This window comes from Lolium perenne, chromosome 4, assembly GCF_019359855.2.
Source record: "Lolium perenne isolate Kyuss_39 chromosome 4, Kyuss_2.0, whole genome shotgun sequence".
Lineage (NCBI taxonomy): Eukaryota > Viridiplantae > Streptophyta > Magnoliopsida > Poales > Poaceae > Lolium > Lolium perenne.
The window spans coordinates 337,269,949-337,289,244 of record NC_067247.2 but is presented as its reverse complement, the minus strand read 5'-3'; the positions used below and the strand labels follow the sequence as shown (position 1 = coordinate 337,289,244).

At 40.1% G+C, this 19,296-nt stretch overlaps 1 long non-coding RNA gene across 1 annotated transcript; it reads left to right on the top strand.

The window, feature by feature from the left end:
- Positions 1-18,366: 18,366 nt before the first annotated feature.
- Positions 18,367-18,820, top strand: LOC127349119 (uncharacterized). The gene is made up of 3 exons (XR_007880131.2): positions 18,367-18,429; positions 18,517-18,637; positions 18,748-18,820. It is a non-coding gene; the product is annotated as an uncharacterized lncRNA (long non-coding RNA).
- The last annotated feature ends 476 nt before the right edge of the window (positions 18,821-19,296 follow it).

The window sequence follows — 19,296 nt, the reverse complement described above, 5'->3', positions numbered from 1 at the left end:
CCTTGGTTTGTTCCAAGCTTGGGGGAGTGCCGCGGTATCACATTATCACTACCTTTTACTTTTATTGTCAAGTAGTGTCATATCATGAGTAGGGAAGTTATCATATAAGATGGGTTGCAGTTTGGAAGTATATCTCCTTTAGTTGGTTATCTATGTATCCCTTGGTGTGAGTTATCGTTATGGAATATTAATGAGAAGTCTTATCATTTACATATTGCACATCTTATTCTAGTTTGCAATCTCTGTCATATGATTTACCTTGTTGTTAGTATTGGTATCACTTTGGGAGCATTGAATAAATCTATTTGGTTTTGGCAAACTTAGCATTGGTCAATAGCAACAACACTTTGAGGTTTAAGTAGAAAAGAGAAATACATGTAGTTGTTTCATTGTCTTTCTTTCTTGTTAGCTCATAGCTTATTATTCTGAAGTTAAAATTGTTTGTGCTTACAAGGAAGATGCATGATTGTTTCTATCACATGTATATTTGTTTGTTTCCTTCAACTCTTATGCTTGCTAATTAGCCTTGCTAGCCAAAGACTTGTACTGAGAGGCAATACTTCTCGTGCATCCAAACCTTAGCCCAAACCTATGCCATTTGTGTCCACCATACCTACCTACTACATGGTATTTTCCGCCATTCCAAGTAAATACTCCATGTGCTACCTTTAAACAATTCAAAAACTTAGTATCTCTTATTTGTGTCAAGGTTTCATAGCTCATGAGGAAGTATGTGGTGTTTATCTTTCAATCTTGTTGGGCAACTTTCACCAATGGACTAGTGGCTTCATCCGCTTATCCAATAATTTTGCAAAAAGAGCTGGCAATGGGATTCCCAGTCCCAAATTAATTAAAATAAATAGACACTCCTCCATGGTATGTGAACGATGGACGGCCGAGGGACTCGGTTAGCCATGGCTTGTGTAAGCAAAGGTTGGGTGGAGTGTCATCATCATAATAAAACTAAAATAAAAAGGCACTCCTTCATGGTATGAGATTGTTGGCAGGCACCCGAGGATTCGGTTAGCCATGGTTTGTGAAAGAAAGGTTGGAAGGAGTGCTACATAAAATAAAAATAAAATGGGAGCCGCTCTTTAAAGGTTGTCTGGCAAGGGGGTTAGAGTACCCGCTACCAGTCGTTGACAACAACAAACACCCCTCAAAATGTTACTTTTACCCTCTTTATATGATTTCAAAACTGAAAAAGCTCTAGCACATGATTTAATCCCTGCTTCCCTCTGCGAAGGGCCTGTCTTTTACTTTATGTTGAGTCAGTAAACCTATTTCCCTCCATCTCAAGCAAGCATTTGAGTAGTTGTGATCAAACCATTATATTGTGATTTGCTTCGTCATGTCTTTTATTCTTCTTTGTTTAGTACAAGTTTTATCTGAATGAATATAGCTTTACAAGTTATCAATGATCATGAAGAGACCATTATGATTGAGTATGCAAGTTGTGCCTTATAAACTTTAACATGAGAGCGCTGCTCAATGAGATAAGTATAATCTGTTAATTGTTCTCTGACCAAGAACGAAGTTTGCCATCACCAATTATGATTTCTTATGCACCTTTATTTGTGATTACCTTATACTTGTTTCAAGCTGAGTTATATGAGGAAGTTGACTACTATAATGTCTTGTGCGAATGAATATGATGCTTCTTGTCCGTATTTTATTTATCGACTCTTCACTCCATAAACATGTGGTCCTGTTTATCGAGCTCAGTTTCGCTTGGGGACAAGCGAAGTCTAAGCTTGGGGGGAGTTGATACGTCCAATTTGCATCACTATTTTATATCATAATTTGCTGTTATTCATTGATATATTTCATATTGGGACACAATACTTATGTTATTTCATCTATTTTGCATGTTTCATCATTATTGGAGGATCAAGCACCGGAGCCAGGATTCTGCTGGAAAAAGCACCGTCAGAACGCAATATTTCGGAAGATCAACTGTGGAAGGAAATTATACCAAAAATCCTATTTTTCAAGATGACGAAGGAAGCCAGAAGGAGGAGCCAGGAGGACCCAGGGTGGGCCCACACCCTAGGGCGGCGCGGCCCATGGCCTGGCCGCGCCGCCATGTGGTGTGGGGGGCCCACAGCCCCTTTCGCCTCCTTTTCTTCGCGAAACCCTTCGTCCCGAAGACCTAAGCCGCAGAGGGTACCTCGCGGAGAGTTACAGCCGCCTCTGCGGGGCGGAGAACACCAGAGAGAAAAGAGCTCTCCGGCGGGCAGGAATCCGCTGGGGAAATTCCCTCCGGGAGGGGGAAATCGACGCCATCATCATTGTCATCGAGCTGGACATCATCTCCATCGCCATCATCATCATCTCCACCATCATCACCGCCATCTCCACCGCAGCACCTCGTCACCGCTGTAGCAATTTGGGTTTGATCTTGATTTTTTGATAGGGGAAACTCTCCCGGTATCGATTTCTACTTGTTGTTGATGCTATTGAGTGAAACCATTGAACCAAGTTTATGTTCAGATTGTTATTCATCATCATATCACCTCTGATCATGTTCCATATGATGTCTTGTGAGTAGTTCGTTTAGTTCTTGAGGACATGGGTGAAGTCTAAATGTTAGTAGTGAACTATGGTTGAGTAATATTCAATGGTATGATATTTAAGTTGTGGTGTTATTCTTCTAGTGGTGTCATGTGAACGTCGACTACATGACACTTCACCATTTATGGACCTAGGGGAATGCATCTTGTATTCGTTTGCCAATTGCGGGGTTGCCGGAGTGACAGAAACCTAAACCCCCGTTGGTATATCGATGCAGGAGGGATCGCAGGATCTCAGAGTTTAAGGCTGTGGTTAGATTTATTCTTAATTACTTTCTTGTAGTTGCGGATGCTTGCAAGGGGTATAATCACAAGTATGTATTAGTCCTAGGAAGGGCGGTACATTAGCATAGGTTCACCCACACAACACTTATAATAACAATGAAGATTATTTAGCCGTATGTAGCGAAAGCACTAGACTAAAATCCCATGTGTCCTCGAGAACGTTTGGTCATTATAAGTAAACAAACCGGCTTGTCCTTTGTGCTAAAAAGGATTGGGCCACTCGCTGCAATTGTTACTCTCGCACTTTACTTACTCGTACTTTATTCAACTGTTACATCTAAACCCCCTGAATACTTGTCTGTGAGCATTTACAGTGAATCCTTCATCGAAACTGCTTGTCAACACCTTCTGCTCCTCGTTGGGATCGACATTCTTACTTATCGAAGATACTACGATACACCCCCTATACTTGTGGGTCATCATTGAACTTGAAGCTCTCCACAAAGATTTTAGTGAGCATATAGTATTGCTCCCTTTCATCTTCCATATAGGTGGTTAGACCCGCCTTACCAACGAGGGTCAAGAAATCATCCACCAACCCTGCATTACTCAAAAAAGTCATAGCATGGGAAAGATGAAGCGTTAGGGACTCCATCGTCCTCTTCGGGATCGAAGCTTGGCGCGGTGATATCCTCATTATAGGATTGCCTGAATCAAGTGGCGGTCCTAAAGGGCCTTCCAGTGCTTGTAGTCTCTCTCTCAAACACTTCTCCAAAGTTATAATTATCCATCTCCCTTTTCTGAAATTTTTCAACAATCATTATAAAATTTGATTTGGTGACATATAATTGAAGGAAACTACTATAGGAACTTGCTAGAGTACTAATCATGCATCAAAACTAGTTTTTACATCATAGAACAAGCATGCAAGCTAACTAAACATGTTACCTACAACAGCAAAATATTCAAGATATACTCAACCAAACAAAATTCTACTTGGATAATCGGAGGAATCACATACCAAGGAGCAAATGTGCCAAATTTCAGCAAGAAATCTGGGCTGAGCAAAGAGATCAAAAAATCCTGAGCTCTTGAGCAAAAACGCGAGTGAGAGAAAGCTGGTGTTGATTTTTTCGGGAGAGAGAAGAGTGTGGGAGGAAGAGATGCTAAAGTGGGCAAAGGGGGGCCCACACACCAGGGTGGCGTGCCCCCCTTGCTGGCCGCGCCAGCCTGTGGGGTGCCACCCTGGGGTGCCCCACTGGTCATCCCCAGGTGCTCCCAGGTGCATTTTCGAAAAATAGGACCAACGGTATAATTTTTGTGAATTTTTGAAAACTTTGAAAAATGCACATTTCTGGGCATTAAGTTTATTATTACTGGGCAGGAAAAATTTTGAAATCTCTAATTAACTAAGGAACTTTGCAAATCAAAAGTGCTACAGCAAATAAAACAAGTGGAGGAAGAAAGAGATTTTGTTTACCTCCTCTATGCATATAAAAAGTATTTGTTAACAAGGTTGATCAAGTCTTGCCACCAAACAAATTTTACATAGCATAAGAAGAAATAAACCTCAAATCAATCATGTTACCTTGAATTGTATTGATATGGATCCAATCATAAGATTTTGATATCCTTCTTTAGGCTCATATATAGGACAATCAATAGTTCCAATTTTGATAGTTCTCACATTAGAAATAGTATTGACTCCACATACTTTATCAATCCTCTTGGGGAAATAGACGGTATGCTCCTTATCATCAACATTGAAAGTAACCTTCCCTTTGTTGCAATCAATAACAGCCCCTGCGGTGTTAAGAAAAGGTCTCCCAAGAATAATAGACATATTATCATCTTCAGGCATTTCCAACACAACAAAATCAGTTAATATCAAGCAGTTATTAGTAACTTGAACAGGAACATCCTCACATATACCAACAGGAATAGCAGTAGATTTATCATCCATTTGCAAAGATATATCAGTAGGTATCAACTTATCTAAATAAAGTCTCTTATAAAGAGAAAAAGGCATAACACTAACACCAGCTCCCAAGTCACATAGAGCAGTTTTAACATAATTATTCTTAATAGAACAAGGAATAGTAGGTATACCTGGGTCGCCCAACTTCTTTGGAACTTTACCATTGAAAGAGTAATTAGCAAGCATAGTGGAAATCTCCTCATTGGGGATTTTCCTTTTGTTAGTAACAATATCTTTCATATACTTTGAATAAGGAGGCAATTTAATAGCATCAGTCAAAGGGATTTGCAAGAATAAAGGTTTCATCCAATCACAAAATTTATTATAGTGTTCTTCTTCCTTTGATTTTAGTTTCTTAGTAGGAAAAGGCATTTGCTTTTGCACCCAAGGTTCTCTTTCATTACCATGTTTCTTAGCAATAAAATCTTCTTTAGTATACTTTTTATTTTTAGCATGCTTTTCAGGTTCATCTTCAACTTCTTCTTTATCAGAAGCGTCATTCTTATCATTATCATTACCATTATCATGTTCATTACCACTTTCAGTTTCAGCATCGGAAATAGAAATACTATTAGGATCATTAACAGGTTCAGAGGATTCTACAACCTTTTTATGTTTCTTTTTCTTTTTCTTAGAAGGAGCACTAGGTTCAATTCGTTGAGAATCTTGTTCAATTCTTTTGGGATGCCCTTCAGGATATAGAGGATCCTAGGTAGAGACACCGCCTCTAGTTGTTACTTCATAAGCATGTTTCTCTTTAGAATTATTTTTTAACAAGTCATTTTGAACTTTAGTGAGTTGATCAATTTGAGTTTGACCCATTTGAAAATGTTTAACAAGCATCTTAACATCATTGGAGGTTCTCTCCACAATATCATGCAAATTGCTAATAGCTTGAGAATTTTCCATTAGATGATTCTCTACTCTTATATTAAAATTTTCTTGCTTAACAATATAATTATCAAACTCATCTAAGCATTGAGCAGGAGGTTTTGAATACGGAATATCTTCCCTAGTAAAGCGTTGAAGGGAGTTTACCTCGATCATGGATGAAGGGGGAATTATCTCACATATATCTTCAATGGGAGGTAGATTTAATACCTTTTTCCTTGAGAGACTTCTTAGCTTCCCTCATATCTTCATCATTCAATTTAATTAAACCCCTCTTCTTCAGTATTCTAGCCAATAATTCTTCAGCTTCGTCTGGAGTTCTTTTCCTGAAAACACAACCAGCACAACTATCCAAATATGCTCTAGACTCAATGGTTAGTCCACTATAAAATATATCAAGTAGATCATTCTTTTCTAAATCATGTCCAAGTCGAGCTCTGATAAGAGAACAAAATCTTGCCCAAGCCGCAGGCAATTTCTCTTCATCTCCCTGGTCAAACCTATAAATTTTTTGTAAAGCAATATGTTGAGCACTAGCAGGAAAGTATTTTCGAAAGAAAACATCGCGCAGCTCAGTTGGACTTTTAATAGAACCAGGAGGCAAATTATTATACCAAGTTTTAGCATCATCCTTTAATGAGAAAGGAAAAAAATTAGCGACAAAGTAAGTACGCATCTTGACATCATCAGAAAACAAGCTACTCATAGAAGAAAGTTCAATCATGTGTTCTACAGCACTTTCTTTTTCAGTACCACAAAAGGGTGCTTTCTCTACAATAGCTATATGAGATAGATCAAGAGAAAAATCATAATCTTTATCCTTAATGCATATAGGAGATGTGGCAAATTCAGGATCAGGAGATAGCTTATGTCTAACAGTATATTGTGCAAGAAACTTTTTAATTTTTCTTGCATCAGTAGTAGCATTGCATCTATTAATAAAATCATCATTAAGCTCCACATAATCCTCATCGGGATCATCACTAGAATAATCAAGTTCAGGTGAATTAACATGTGTAGCAGCATTAGGAGTTTCAGCATTTTCAATTTGTCTAGACCTAACAATTGTAGCATCTAGAAAGGATCCCAATGAACCACTATCATCAAGCACAGCAGAAATATTATCAATATTATGAGAGTTTTCAGATTCAGCAGAGGTACCAGCAAGTGAAGCTTGCGGCGGTGAAACAAGTTGGCTTATCACAGATGGTGAATCAAGTGTAGCAGAGGTACTCAGAGTTGTACCTTTTCTTATAGTGGATGGTAATATGGCGACTTTAGGATCGCGAGTTTTACCCATGATGGAGAATTTGCAGCGAACAATATCAATCCCAGTGAACTTCCAAATAAAGCTATGCTCCCCGGCAACGGCGCCAGAAAACAGTCTTGATGACCCACAAGTATAGGGGATCGCAGCAGTCTTCGCGGGTAGTAAAACCCAATTTATTGATTCGACACAAGGGGAGACAAAGAATACTTGAAAGCCTTAACAGTGGAGTTGTCAATTCAGCTGCACCTGGAAACAGACTTGCTCGCAAGAGTTTATCAGTAGTAACAGTTTTATAGCAGTAGCAGTAGTGAAATAGTAGCAGCAGAGTAGCAGAGAAAGCAATTGTGATTATAGTAAACAGCAGGATTAAAATACTGTAGGCACGGGGACGGATAACGGGCATTGCATGGATGAGAGAAACTCATGTAACAATCATAGCAGGGCATTTGCAGATAATAATAAAACGGTGTCTAAGTACAAAGCAATCAATAGGCATGTGTTCCATATATAGTCGTACGTGCTCGCAATGAGAAACTTGCACAACATCTTTTGTCCTACCAGCCGGTGGCAGCCGGGCCTCAAGGGAATCTACTGGATATTAAGGTACTCCTTTTAATAGAGTACCGGAGCAAAGCATTAACACTCCGTGAACACATGTGATCCTCACATCATTACCATCCCCTCCGGTTGTCCCGATTTCTGTCACTTCGTGGCCATTGGTTCCGGATAGCGACATGTGTATACAACTTGCAGGTAAGATCATAAAAAATGAATATCATGATGAAACAATAACATGTTCAGATCTGAGATCATGGCACTCGGGCCCTAGTGACAAGCATTAAGCATAACAAGTTGCAACAATATCATCAAAGTACCAATTACGGACACTAGGCACTATGCCCTAACAATCTTATGCTATTACATGACCACTCTCATCCAATCCCTACCATCCCCTTCAGCCTACAGCGGGGGAATTACTCACACATGGATGGGGGAAACATGGCTGGTCGATGGAGAGGCGTCGGTGGTGATGATGGCGATGATCTCCTCCAATTCCCCGTCCCGGCGGAGTGCCAGAACGGAGACTTCTGGCTCCTGAGACGGAGTTTCGCGATGTGGCGGCGTTCTGGAGGGTTTCTGGCGACTTCGGCTTCTTTTTGTGCGTTTTTAGGTCGAAGGCAATAAGTAGTCCGAAGGAGGGCGTCGGGGGCCGACCGAGGCCGCCACACACTAGGGCCGCGCGGGGCCCTCCTGGGCCGCGCCGGCCTAGTGTGTGGGGCCCTCGGGCCCCCACCTGGCTTGCCCTTCTGGCTCCGCCAATATTCTGGGAAAATAGGACCTTCTGCATAAATTCCGAGGATTTTCCTGAAAGTTGGATTTCTGCACAAAAACGAGACACCAGAATAGTTCTGCTGAAAACAGCGTTAGTCCGCGTTAGTTGTATCCAAAACACAGAAATTAGAGGCAAAACAATAGCAAAAATGTTCGGGAAAGTAGATACGTTTTGGACGTATCACATGTCACTACAGAAATTATTCTCTTTATCATTTACCTACTCGAGGATGAGTAGGAACTAAGCTTGGGGATGCTGATACGTCTCCAACGTATCCATAATTTCTTATGTTCCATGCTTGTTTTATGACAATACCTACATGTTTTGCTCACATTTATAATGTTTTTATGCGTTTTCCGGAACTAACCTATTAACAAGATGTCACAGTGCCAGTTCCTGTTTTCTGTTGTTTTTGGTTCCAGAAAGGCTGTTCGGGCAATATTCTCGGAATTCGACGAAACAAAGACCCAACATCTTATTTTCCCGGAACCTTCCAGAAAGTCAAAGGGGGACCAGAGGGGAGCCCTTGGGGCCCCACACGTGTGGTCGGTGCGGCCCAAGGGGGGCGCGCCGCCCTACTGTGGGGAGGCCCCGTGGCCCCTCCGACTCCGTCTCTTCGCCTATATAAGCCCTTTCGATCTAAAAACGCGATACCAATTGACGAAACTCTAGAAAAGTTACTGTGACGCCGCCGCCATTGCGAAACTCCAATTCGGGGGACAGAAGTCTCTGTTCTGGCACCCTGCCGGGACGGGGAAGTGCCCCCGGAAGCCATCTCCATCAACGCCATCGCCTCCATCATGCTCCGTGAGTAGTTCCTCCATGGACTACGGGTTCTAGCTGTAGCTAGTTGGTATTCTCTCCCCCATGTACTTCAATACAATGATCTCATGAGCTGCCTTACATGATTGAGATCCATCTGATGTAATCGGTGTTGTGTTTGTTGGGATCCGATGGATTGTTACATTATGATTAGTCTATCTATAAAGTTTGTGAAGTTATTGTTGTTGCAATATTGTTGTGTTTAATGCTTGTCACTAGGGCCCGAGTGGCATGATCTTAGATTTAAGCTCTATACTTATTGCTTAGATTGTATCTACAAGTTGTATGCACATGTCTATGTCCGAAACCAAAGGCCCCAAAGTGACAGAAATTGGGACAACTGGAGGGGAAGGCGTAGGTATGAGGATCACATGTTTTCACCAAGTGTTAATGCTTTGCTCCGGTGCTCTATTAAAATGAGTACCTTAATTGCCAGTAGATTCCCTTGAGGCCCGGCTGCCACCGGCTGGTAGGACAAAAGATGTTGTGCAAGTTTCTCATTGCGAGCACGTACGGCTATATATGGAAAACATGCCTACATGATTAATAATCTTGATGTTCTGTCTTAATGCTATTTCAATCCTATCAATTTCCCAACTGTAATTTGTTCACCCAACACTTGTTATTGGAGAGTTACCACTAGTGAAGATAGCTGGGAACCCCGGTCCATCTCTCATCATCATATACTCGTTCTACATGTCATTGGAAGTAGTATCAACTATTTTCTGGTGCCATTGCTCCTGTGTTCTTATTCTTATTCTGCTGTGTATTCTTACTACTGCTCTCATATTACTGCTGCTTTCACATCACCCCTGTTACTAGTGCTTTTCCAGGTGCAGCTGAATTGACAACTCAGTTGTTAAGGCTTATAAGTATTCTTTACCTCCCCTTGTGTCGAATCAATAAATTTGGGTTTTACTTCCCTCGAAGACTGTTGCGGTCCCCTATACTTGTGGGTTATCAAGACTATTTTCTGGCGCCGTTGCCGGGGAACGAAAAGCTACACACAGGGATTTCCTCCCTCGTCAACCACGCGCTAGTCCTGGACAGCAAGCAATTTTCTGGCGCCGTTGCCGGGGAGGCATAGCTCTACTCATAAGTTCACCTGGGGAGTACACTCTACCTCTCTCTTTGTTTTTGTTTTATTTTATTTTGTTTTGCTTAGTTTACTTTTGTCTAGTTTATTTGTGCTTAGTTTATTTCTGTTTAGTATTATTTTTCTTAGTTTACTTTTGTCTAGTTTGTTTTTGTCGTGTTTTATTATATACCCAAAAATCCATAAAAATTTGAAAAACCTAAAAATTAAAAATTGTTGCTATGGAAGAACGCATAACCATGTTGGAGCTTATAGAATTTTATAATACTTATAGAGAATCAAGAACGGGTAAAGTTATGAGTGCTGTGATAGAAAAATTGAATACAATTGCTAAAATCTTGCTTAAACGCCATGATATAAACTGTTGCTCTCAACAGGATACTAAACTTCTTAAATTTCAATGTGGCTTTAGTGAGGAAATTTTAATTAAGAACTATAATTGGAATAGCTATATTCATCTTGGGTTCGAAGAGGTAGAACAATTTGTCTTATTTATGGGAGCCTCTGAGATAGAATCCTTCATGGTTAAAAATTATGAAACTTGTGTTGTTTGTAAGGACCTTAAAGATTATGTCTCTTCTATCCTTAATTTTTGCATAGAAAGTTAGAGCAATAATCCTTATATCATTGATTATAAAGAGAGACTCATTAATGCACAAGAATGCACTCACAATTTGCAGGAACCAGTGGAAGAAGAAATTGATGAACCTGAAAGCTCATTGGATGAAAAAGAGGAGAGTGATGAACAAAAGGAGGAAGAATGGATTAGCTACCCATGCCAACCTTCTAATGAGAGTAACTCTTTATCTCTTACACTATTTGATTGTCCTCCATGCTTACCAAAGGAGGTTGAATGTTATGTTCCTGTGGATTCTCTTGAAATATTACCTATGAGTAAAACTTGTGAGAATAATTATGCTACTGTTGTCTATGATAATCCATGCTACTTTGATAAATCTTATGATAATGCTTTGTTTGTGCCTGATGTCGAAATGCATGGTACTAAAGAGTTTTGCGTAGCAAATGTTTATGATAAAGCTCTAGATGATGGTCCTATGTTACTTGATAATATTAATTGTACTACTAATGAAAATGGGATTGGAGAGTTCTTGAATTTATCTATGAGTCCCATATCTCTTGAGAATGATCAATCATCTTGTTATATTATTGATAAAAGTGGGTATGAAATTTTTAATCCCATTATTTTTGAGCTTGATAAAAATTATATGTTTGTGGATCATGAAAATCATGCTGTATGTGATAGTTATGTTGTTGAGTTTGTTCATGAAGCTACTGAAAATTATTATGAGAGAGGAAAATATGGTTGTAGAAATTTTCATGGTACTAGAACACCTCTCTATATGCTGAAAATCTTGAAGTTACTCTTGTTTTATCTTCTTATGCTTGTCACTTTGTTCTTCATGAATTTATTTGTGTACAAGATTCCTATGCATAGGAAGTGGGTTAGACTTAAATGTGTTTTGAACTTGCATTTTGATGCTCTCTTTTGCTTCAACTTTTATTTCTTGCGAGTGCATCATTAAAATTGCTGAACCCATCTTAATGGCTATAAAGAAAGCACTTCTTGGGAGATAACCCATGTATTTATTTTGCTACTATTTTGTTGTGTCTTAGAAGTTGTTACTACTGTAGCAACCTCTCCTTATCTTTATTTTATTGCATTGTTGTGCCAAGTGAAGTCTCTAATAGAAGGTTGATACTAGATTTGGATTTCTGCGCAGAAACAGATTTCTATCTGTCATGAATATGGGTATGATTCTCTGTAGGTAACTCAGAAAAATCTGCCAATTTACGTGCCTGTTCCACAGATATGTACGCAACTTTCATTAGTTTTGAGTTTTCTGATTTGAGCAACGGAAGTACCTCTTAAAAAATCGTCTTTACTGGCTGTTCTGTTTTGGCAGATTCTGTCTCTGTTTTTTGCATTGTCTCTTGTGGACTTTAAGCAAGGCTTTCTAGACGCGGAGGGCTGTAGCTAATGTTTTATTGAGTTCTTGCAATGTGTCACTACAGGACCAAGGTGGATTAAAGTTTTTTGAGTACTAACCCCTCTAATGAAGTTTATGAGAAGTTTGGTGTGAAGGAAGTTTTCAAGGGTCAAGAGAGGAGGATGATATATGATCAAGAAGAGTGAAAAGTCTAAGCTTGGGGATGCCCCCGTGGTTCATCCCTGCATATTTGAAGAAGACTCAAGCGTCTAAGCTTGGGGATGCCCAAGGCATCCCCTTCTTCATCAACTTATCAGGTTTCTTCTATTGAAACTATATTTTTATTCGGTCACATCTTATGTTCTTTACTTGGAGCGTCTGTGTGCTTTTATTTTTGTTTATGTTTGAATAAATTCGGATCCTAGCAATCCTTGTTTGGGAGAGAGACACGCTCCGCTTTTTCATATGAACACCTGTTCTTCGTTTTACTTTTAATGTTTGATACGTCTCCGACGTATCGATAATTTCTTATGTTCCATGCCACATTATTGATGTTATCTACATGTTTTATGCACACTTTATGTCATATTCGTGCATTTTCTGGAACTAACCTATTAACAAGATGCCGAAGTGCCGATTCTGTTTTCTGCTGTTTTTGGTTTCAGAAATCCTAGTAAGGAAATATTCTCGGAATTGGACGAAATCAACGCCCAGGGGCCTATTTTTCCACGAAGCTTCCAGAAGTCCGAAGACGAAACGAAGTGGGGCCACAGGGTGCCCAAACCCTAGGGCGGCGCGGCCCCCCTGGCCGCGCCGGCCTATGGTGTGGGGCCCCTGTGCCCCCTCCTTACTTGCCCTTCCGCCTACTTAAAGCCTCCGTGACGAAACCCCCAGTACCGAGAGCCACGATACGGAAAACCTTACTGAGACGCCGCCACCGCCGATCCCATCTCGGGGGATCCAGGAGATCGCCTCCGGCACCCTGCCGGAGAGGGGAATCATCTCCCGGAGGACTCTACGCCGCCATGGTCGCCTCCGGTGTGATGTGTGAGTAGTCTACCCCTGGACTATGGGTCCATAGCAGTAGCTAGATGGTTGTCTTCTACCCATTGTGCTATCATTGTCGGATCTTGTGAGCTGCCTAACATGATCAAGATCATCTATCTGTAATTCTATATGTTGCGTTTGTTGGGATCCGATGAATAGAGAATACTTGTTATGTTGATTATCAAAGTTATATCTATGTGTTGTTTATGATCTTGCATGCTCTCCGTTACTAGTAGATGCTCTGGCCAAGTAGATGCTTGTAACTCCAAGAGGGAGTATTTATGCTCGATAGTGGGTTCATGCCTGCATTGACACCTGGGACAGTGACAGAAAGTTCTAAGGTTGTGTTGTGCTGTTGCCACTAGGGATAAAACATTGATGCTATGTCTAAGGATGTAGTTGTTGATTACATTACGCACCATACTTAATGCAATTGTCTGTTGCTTTGCAAATTAATACTGGAGGGGGTTCGGATGATAACCTGAAGGTGGACTTTTTAGGCATAGATGCAGTTGGATGGCGGTCTATGTACTTTGTCGTAATGCCCAATTAAATCTCACTATACTCATCATGATATGTATGTGCATGGTCATGCTCTCTTTATTTGTCAATTGCCCAACTGTAATTTGTTCACCCAACATGCTGTTTGTCTTATGGGAGAGACACCTCTAGTGAACTGTGGACCCCGGTCCAATTCTCTTTACTGAAATACAATCTACTGCAATCTTGTTTCTTGTTTTACGCAAACAATCATCTTCCACACAATACGGTTAATCCTTTGTTACAGCAAGCCGGTGAGATTGACAACCTCACTGTTTCGTTGGGGCAAAGTACTTTGGTTGTGTTGTGCAGGTTCCACGTTGGCGCCGGAATCCCTGGTGTTGCGCCGCACTACATCCCGCCGCCATCAACCTTCAACGTGCTTCTTGGCTCCTCCTGGTTCGATAAACCTTGGTTTTTTTCTGAGGGAAAACTTGCTGCTGTGCGCATCATACCTTCCTCTTGGGGTTCCCAATTAACGTGTGAGTTACACGCCATCAATGTTCAATGACAAAAGTTGGAAGCTATTGCACTTATTGTTATTTGGTTGGAAACAAGAAAATGCTTCATATTGTCTTGGATAATTTGATACTTGGCAATTGTTTTGAGCTCTCAAGTAGATCATGATTAAGCTCTTGCATCATGTAGTTTAAACCTATTAGTGGAGAAATACCGTAGAGCTTGTTGAAATTGGTTTGCATGATTGGTCTCTCTAAGGTCTAGATATTTTCTGGTAAAAGTGTTTGAGCAACAAGGAAGACAGTGTAGAGTATTATAATGCTTGCAATATGTTCTTATGTAAGTTTTGCTGTACCGGTTCATACTTGTGTTTGCTTCAAATAACCTTGCTAGCCAAAGCCTTGTACTGAGAGGAAATGCTTCTCGTGCATCCAAAACCTTGAGCCAAAACCTATGCCATTTGTGTCCACCATACCTACCTACTATGTGGTATTTCCTGCCATTCCAAGTAAATGATTCATGTGCAAACTTTAAACAATTCAAAATTTATCATCTCTTATTTGTGTCAATGTTTTATAGCTCATGAGGAAGTATGTGGTGTTTTATCTTTCAATCTTGTTGGGCAGCTTTCACCAATGGACTAGTGGCTTCATCCGCTTATCCAATAATTTTGCAAAAAGAGGTGGCGCGGGGTTCCCAGCCCCCAATTAATTAACTTCATTAATAATTCTCTTCACATGTTTTGCTCTGATTCATCAGTAAGCAACTTAATTTTGAAAATAGACACTCCTCCATGGTATGAGATTGTTGGAAGGCACCCGAGGATTCGGTTAGCCATGGCTTGTGTAAGCAAAGGTTGGGAGGAGTGTCAACCATAAATAAAACTAAAGTACATGTGTAAACAAAACATAAGAGGGATGATCTACCTTGCTGGTAGAGATAACGTCCTTCATGGGAGCCGCTCTTTGAAAGTCTGTTTGGCAAGGGGGTTAGAGTGCCCACTACCATTCGTTGACAACAACAAACACCTCTCAAAACTTTACTTTTATGCTCTCTATATGATTTCAAAACTTGAAAAGCTCTAGCACATGATTTAATCCCTGCTTCCCTCTGCGAAGGGCCTTTCTTTTACTTTATGTTGAGTCAGTTTACCTACTTCCTTCCATCTTAGAAGCAAACACTTGTATCAACTGTGCATTGATTCTTACATACTTGCTTATTTGCATTCATCATATTACTTTATGTTGACAATTATCCATGAGATATGCATGTTGAAAGTTGAAAGCAACTGCTGAAACTTAAATCTTCCTTTGTGTTGCTTCGATGCCTTTACTTTGAATTTATTGCTTTATGAGTTAACTCTTATGCAAGACCTTTGATGCTTGTCTTGAAAGTACTATTCATGAAAAGTTTTGCTATATGTTATCTATTTGTTAGCAACTATAGATCATTGCCTTGAGTCACTTCATTCATCTCATATGCTTTACAATAGTACGATCAAGGTTATGTAAGTAGCATGTCACTACAGAAATTATTCTCATTATCGTTTACCTACTCGAGGACGAGTAGGAACTAAGCTTGGGGATGCTGATACGTCTCCAACGTATCCATAATTTCTGATGTTCCATGCTTGTTTTATGACAATACCTATATGTTTTGCTCACACTTTATAATGTTTTTATGCGTTTTCCGGAACTAACCTATTAACAAGATGACACAGTGCCAGTTCCTGTTTTCTGTTGTTTTTGGTTCCAGAAAGGCTGTTCGGGCAATATTCTCGGAATTCGACGAAACAAAGACCCAACATCTTATTTTTCCCGGAACCTTCCAGAAAGTCAAAGGGGGACCAGAGGGGAGCCCTGGGGGCCCCACACGTGTGGTCGGCGCGGCCCAAGGGGGGGCGCGCCGCCCTACTGTGGGGAGGCCCCGTGGCCCCTCCGACTCCGTCTCTTCGCCTGTATAAGCCCTTTCGACCTAAAAACGCGATACCAATTGACGAAACTCCAGAAAAGTTACCGTGACGCCGCCGCCATCGCGAAACTCCAATTCGGGGGACAGAAGTCTCTGTTCCAGCACCCTGCCGGGACGGGGAAGTGCCCCCGGAAGCCATCTCCATCAACACCATCGCCTCCATCATGCTCCGTGAGTAGTTCCTCCATGGACTACAGGTTCTAGCTGTAGCTAGTTGGTATTCTCTCCCCCATGTACTTCAATACAATGATCTCATGAGCTGCCGTACATGATTGAGATCCATCTGATGTAATCGGTGCTGTGTTTGTTGAGATCCGATGGATTGTTACATTATGATTAGTCTATCTATAAAGTTTGTGAAGTTATTGTTGTTGCAATCTTGTTGTGTTTAATGCTTGTCACTAGGGCCCGAGTGGCATGATCTTAGATTTAAGCTCTATACTTATTGCTTAGATTGTATCTACAAGTTGTATGCACATGTCTATGTCCGGAACCAAAGGCCCCAAAGTGACAGAAATTGGGACAACTGGAGGGGAAGGCGTAGGTATGAGGATCACATGTTTTCACCAAGTGTTAATGCTTTGCTCCGGTGCTCTATTAAAAGGAGTACCTTAATTGCCAGTAGATTCCCTTGAGGCCCGGCTGCCACCGGCTGGTAGGACAAAAGATGTTGTGCAAGTTTCTCATTGCGGGCACGTACAGCTATATATGGAAAACATGCCTACATGATTAATAATCTTGATGTTCCGTCTTAATGCTATTTCAATCCTATCAATTGCCCAACTGTAATTTGTTCACCCAACACTTGTTATTGGAGAGTTACCACTAGTGAAGATAGCTGGGAACCCCGGTCCATCTCTCATCATCATATACTCGTTCTACATGTCATTGGAAGTAGTATCAACTATTTTCTGGTGCCATTGCTCCTGTATTCTTTATTCTTTATCTTTGTATTCTTTGTTACTACTGCTCTCATATTACTGCTGCTTTCACATCACCCATGTTACTAGTGCTTTTCCAGGTGCAGCTGAATTGACAACTCAGTTGTTAAGGCTTATAAGTATTCTTTACCTCCCCTTGTGTCGAATCAATATATTTGGGTTTTACTTCCCTCGAAGACGGTTGCGATCCCCTATACTTGTGGGTTATCAGGCCCCCCTCCTTCTGGTCTTCTGGCTCCGTCCCTCTTCTATGAAAATAGGCCCATTGGAATAAACTCCGGGGATTTTCCTGAAAGTTGAGTTTCTGCACAAAAACGAGACGCCATGGCAATTCTGCTGAAAACAGCGTTAGTCCGCATTAGTTGCATCCAAAATACACAAATTAGAGGCAAAACAATAGCAAAAGTGTTCGGGAAAGTAGATACGTTTTGGACGTATCATGGACAAGCTTCTTTGTTCAGTGCTGCTTCCAGTGGGTTCTCTATCGAGCATTTTAGATTGTCTCTTGATTCTTTCCAACAGTCCGCTTTGGATGATAAGTTTACTCTTTTCCCCCTCTTTTTTAATAGTTACAACACATTGCTTTTCTCTTAAATAATTTCATTACTTGATTGTTTTCGTGCACTTACATTTATTCTACTGTCTATTTCAAGCAGGTAAAAACCAGTATCTCCTCATTGTTTGAGGACTTTGCTCAAAATGAAACACACTCAAATTGTTCCAAAGTTCAAGATCTTCTCATTAATGTACTACAATGCCTGGTAGAGAATAAATGCATATGTTCACAAAGCACTAAGAAGTTGAATTGCTCTTCACAAGATGAAAACATGTCAGTTGGTACTAATATGGAATCTGGTGACACTTTGAAACTGCCCTCAACTGATACAAGCAAAAACTAGGAAGGAAACCAAGGTTGGTTTTGTCAATAAAAGACCCAGAGCTACCACATTTCAGTTATTTTATGCCTAAACCTTTTTCTTCTCTCTCTTTTTTCATTATCACAGGGAACTCAGTTAGATGTTCTGGCAGCCAACAGTCTAACAATTCGGCAAATGCAACTAATTTGCTTCACGAAGAACAACTACCAGAGACCAAGCAGCTTAAAAAAGATCCAATGATTGCAACAACAGATCAGGTTAGTTATCTTTCTATACCACTATCTGTATATTTTTCAAATAGTTCTACATTCTAATAGCTTTTTTTAATATGTTATCCTTCTTCTAAATAAATGAATACAGATAATTTCACGACTTGTTGAACCTATGCACGATGTTAATAGTGCATTGTTTAACCTACAAATAAAAGACCCAGAGCTACCACATCAAACCAGAAAGGTTGGAAGAACATATGTTTTTATTTTCTTTCTGAATAATTCTTTTTATGTTCATATCTCATGTTTATTTTGTCTTTATTATCTCAAGGATGAAAGCAAAGAAAAATTTGTTGCTGAACAATCATATGGTAATAGCGCTAGCTTAGACCACATGTTGAACAATGGAAAAGATGCTGTAGGTTTGAATTGTGATGCCCACACATCCAGAGGTAATTTTTGATGTGCCAAACCTTCTATTTTTTCCACCACGCTTTCTTTATTTTCACTACTCTTAGAACTAACCTCATAACTTCTATATTTTTACATTTCTTTTATCCAGTTCACACAGATCATGACTTATCGCACAAGAAGGACGAAGCGGAAGAAATTGTCAACTCAGAGTTTACCACTCCACACAAACTTCATGCAATGTTTACAGGAATCAATAACATGGGTAAGAGATAACTTTTGTGTTTCAGTTTTGCTAATATTAAATACTTGGTTTGAATTTGACCACATTTATCCCAAATACTTGTATCTAAGTATTTCATTTGCTGTTTTCTAAGAAGGAAAAGAAAATTCAGCAACAGACAATTCATCTGGTCGCAAGAGAAGTTCCATCCAATGTGGTCAGAGAACACATAACTATGAAGCCCAGTTATTGTCAGGCAGAAACATAAACAACAAGTTATCTGCAACCAACAGCAATCTAGAATTAAGTTCTGAGTCAAGAATTCAAAGTTATTCGAGTCATCAGTATGATGGTTTTGAGAATATCGGCATTGATGATTTTGAGGTATGTTATATTCTTTTCCATTTTTGCTTCTGTTTTGCCAATGCAGGGTATAGTTCCTCTTTCTTTTTTTTATTGAAGAAAAGTGCAACCCTA